The sequence below is a fragment of the Bactrocera latifrons genome, unplaced genomic scaffold (genome assembly GCF_001853355.1).
Source record: "Bactrocera latifrons isolate USDA-ARS-PBARC rearing strain unplaced genomic scaffold, ASM185335v1 scaffold_786, whole genome shotgun sequence".
NCBI lineage: Eukaryota > Metazoa > Arthropoda > Insecta > Diptera > Tephritidae > Bactrocera > Bactrocera latifrons.
In genome coordinates, this window is record NW_017537474.1 from 77081 (window position 1) to 81799 (window position 4719).

Sequence of the window (4719 nt, forward strand, 5' to 3'; positions counted from 1 at the left end):
ACAACATGTGTAAATGTGATTCTATCCTTAGCTATTTTTCGGTCAGGTGCCATCTTTTCGTTTTCCGCGACAAATGTTTTATCAGGCAGAAAACGATAAAATAATCCAAATTTATCTGCGTTACAAATTTTTTGACATTTTTTAACCCTCTATCTATAAAAAAAATCACAAGTTCAAACGTTCATGACAAACTACGTACATATTAATATACCTCGCGACAATAATTTTTTACATAGAAATTCGCGGAATACAAAGTAATTATTTTTCTTGCTAAACAAACGGTTGGGTTGGTTTGAAAAAGAAAAAGATATACTCAAAATAGTTAATCAAAAGTCCACATACCTCACGTTCAAAATCGGTCAACTTAGCCGAAGGTTTAATTTTCTCGCGAAATCGCTTTTCCGCGATTCTACTGTACTTGTAGATTTAACACTTTTATTTGATAAAACTTAATCAGTTTACATAGCAGTGAAGCTCCATTTTTTAATTTGCCCCAGCGCCCTTGGTTACCTAGTTACGTCACCGGTCGTGTGTGTAAGGTATCATTTTGTTTATTCGAAGAATATATCCTTAGGGGTTTTGGTCGGCACGAAAATACGATCATAGAAAGGCAAAGAAAAATTGCAAATGGTATATGTTACATTCGCGATGCGTCAGAGTTGCGTACCTGCAAAATGACGTCACGGCATTCCTAGGATAAATTTATCAATATTTACTAAAAGCCTSTCTATTGATTGTACTCAAATAATTTCTTTTCGCAAAAATGGTAAAAATGGGTAGGGTAAATAAAACTTTGTTGAAAGAAGGCGCTCCGTATACGCAATGAATGAATGAAATGGGTTAACAAGGTACGTAAGTTTTATATTTATTACTTACCTTTTATCTAATATCTAAGAATTATGATTATATTTTTATATATTTTGGAATGGAGCAGGATCARCATTGTGTACTCTTTAGCGGCAAATGTAGCATGTTTCCTTCTTTCTAATATCGCAAGCCATTACTTACTATAAGTGAAAATATTCAACAAAGAAGTTTCATCAAAATTGTGTGCGGAATCGAATTTCTGGTGCCGAAACGTTCAGAATGTTGGAAAAGGCCTTCGGTGATAATTGTTTGTCGTGAGCAACTGTTTTTGACTGCTACAAATTATTCAAATACATAGGGTCGAGAACATGTACAGTACGGCAATCAACATCAACTGATGATCAACTTGTCAATAAAAATTAAGGAATTGGTGCGTGAGAACGATTAACAGTCAGGGATCAGTAAAAAGAATTTTGAAAGATGTTGACAGTTTTCTTCAATTATCGAGGCTCCGAATTCCTTCCGACCGCCCAACCTGTCAACAAGGAATACTATTTGAGTGTTATGTCTCATTTGTGCGAAGYTATTCGTAAAAAGAGACCGCAATCATTGGCCGACAACTCTTGGTTTTTGCAAACTGCATTGATGCATCGTGAGTTTTTCGTCAAATATTCAACCGTAACAACCGTATTTGCCTGATTTAGCCGCTCCGGGGAAACCGTTTTGAGTCAATTGAAGACATTGAATCGCTGCGCACATTGAAGTCTATTCCGGAAATGGAACTGTCTCGAGGATTTGGCACAAGTATATTGAGCCCCAAGGGGATTACTTTGAGAGCAAYGACATAGATTTTGAAGAAYTAATTAAGAATATGAAAATTGTGAACAAATCTTTTGCAATTAGTAGTACCTTTAACTATACTGAAGAGAAGCCTACTTTATGATGCAGGCAAAGCATGTGCCATAGTTTGACGATGATCGTACATTTATCCAGCCTAAAATTATGTAACGCTTTAGTTAGAGTGTGAAGTGTCATTTATCTCTAAATGAACAGTGGTCTAGTGCTGTTGACTTATTATAAGACACTTGTAGTTTCGACATAAAAGTCGTGAACGATTATGATTTTTTTTAACTTACCGACTTTTGTCCGTTTTTGCTCATAATTAAAAACATATTYTTTGATTATATTTATATATTTTTCTTCAAATTTACTTAAGTTCAATAATTTACATTAGTAATTCAATTACAATTTTTTCCAATATTTTTATTACACTTATTAGATTAAGGGTGTCCCAAAATTAATGCAAGATTGGAATTAATATAATGCAGGATTAAAATTTGCCGTTATTTATGTAGTAAATAACATTAAAAAAACGTGTCTTAATTGTTGGAAAATATTTTAAAAATAATAAAAGCTTCGAAATATGTTCGGAATAATGTTTTAACTTCGTCAACTGTAAAGATTAAATTAAATGTCTACAAATTTAAATCATGCGTTAATTTTGGGACAATCTATTGTTACTGGTACTTTATATTTAAGTATATTATTTTTCATTCTTTCATTTCACAATATTCATATTTGGCAATAATACATATGTACATATTGAGTTTTTAGTATAAATCACATACTTTATTTAAATAATTATGTTSTTTTGTAATTAATTAAGAAATGTCAAAAATCATGCCTTATTACCATATTTTTATTTGTTTCTAATTATTTTTTATCTACAATAATTCTATAGTTTTTTTTGCTGAATCTGCTTTTTGTTTTAAAAGCCTAACAATAAATTATAAAATCTTACATCTATTTAAAAACTAGACAATCTCAAGCAAGTTTTATTTGAATGTATTATTATTTTCCAAAATTTTTCGCATMATTTTTTGCATTTTCCGATTTTCTATATTTAAATAATTATATTCTCTGAATTTGATGTCAATGCGATAAATATTTTCAGAGAAACGCTTGAATTTTTAAGGCCATGTCAGAGTTTTATAAAACAAATTTCTGAAACTTTATAAGGTATTTTCCAAGTCGGAATATTGTGTCGGTTAGATTTAATTAAAATTTACTTTGCAATTTTAATTTCATTTCATTTTCAATTTTAAAATTCGCGACAATAACGAAAACCCATTAGGGATCGGGGTTTATATAAAAATATTGAACGTTTAGCCAGCGTCATAGAATCTGACGATTGTTTTATTTTGCTTTTTCGTTTTTTACTGCTAAAAGTKAGTTTTTCGTTTTTCGCAATGTCGAAATTTGTAGAGCAAAGAATTTACATTAAATGATCATTTCGCCAAAAACTCAAAACATATCGTGCGACTTCTGGCTGTTCAGCAAGCYCAAAAGACCGCTTCGGGGACACAGCTTTTATACGATATTCAAGCCGCAGCGAAGACGGAACTGAAGGCCAACCCGGAAAGTGACTACAACCAGTGTTTCGAAGATTGGAAAATCCGTTGGCATAATGTACTACATCTAGTGGGGATTACTTTGAAGGGGATGAAATAGATTTGGGAGAATAAAGAATTTTCRAAATAAATACAAGGTCACGTTATTTTTTGGGCGCAGTAGTATGTGGCGTCTCTTGGAGTTGAATTTAGCATCAGCAGCCATAATCGTTTTTACAAAACACATTTCTCAAAATACTCGCGGTATAACGATTGTAAAGCATAACTGTATGATAACCCTTAATGTACAATATTTTCGAACAATTTTTAAATAAATAAATAGTTTTAATGGCTACGTGTGTTTATTTCATTCACCGACACCCACAATATCTTTCTTAAGTAAAAGACGAAGGAATACGATTTAAAAAATTCGCTGCTACTTTTTGTAAACGATTTAAAAAGTCATTACTACATTTTTTTTTATAAAATGGAGCCAAAATTTCCGTCAAAAACCAAAAGCTTTTTCATTAGACGGTATTTTGTCAAAAATTAAAATTTTTAGAATTCCTTCGTTCAATACCTTTATTAAAATATTCTTTAAAAGAATTCACCATGTCTATTGATTTCACTTGTCTACCGTCAGGCCTTTTTTGAATGTTATTTGGKATATCATCTACCGATAAGAGGATCATACTATTGCATGACGAATAAGTTCCTTTCTTATTTGACAAGTTATTATTTAAGTTTTTAAAAATGAATGCTTGGGATACTGAAAAAAGGGTCATACTATTGCATGACTGATAAGACACTTTTGTTTTTTAAGGGGGTAGTCTACTCTAGAATTTTGAAAAATTCGATTTTTTTCATATATTTAAAGTTTAGACCCTTAAGAACATATCCTCCAAAAGATTTTTAAAAATTAAAATTATTTTAAGAGCTACAGTTACTTTAGTGACGCAGTACCTAGCCCGGTGGGTAGGTAGACTCGCTTTTTTAAACGCGTTTTTCTCGAAACTACTTTTTTCCACACGGTACCGGCATTATCTCAAGTTCTATACCACCGATTTACTTGAAATTTTGTGTGAACGTAAAAAAAGATTTAGATTCAGGCAGTCGCCATTTTTCAAAAAAAATTTTTTTCGTGTTCCCTGAAATAGGGACTATAATAGCATCCTTACTGATTCAGAATTTCTTTTGATTTTTTTTTTCAGACCATTAGGAGAGTCAGGATCAATGTCACCAGGATGCGCAATTTTTTTTTTTACACCTGTCTCAGAATTGAACTTTTTGTTTGTGAAATGCAAGAATGATGCAATGCACTTTGTTTTAGTGATGAGCGATATTTCACTACCGGTGATTTTTTCAATGTGATTGTCGCAAATCGCAACTGCGGTCACATTTTACAAATAGCAGTTCGAACCTGTGAATTGCGATAGCAGTTCAAACCTCCTCTACCTTGGAACCTCCAATAGATATTGATAATGAGAACTTCCGAGACAATTTGTTACGTTGGCAGAGGGAA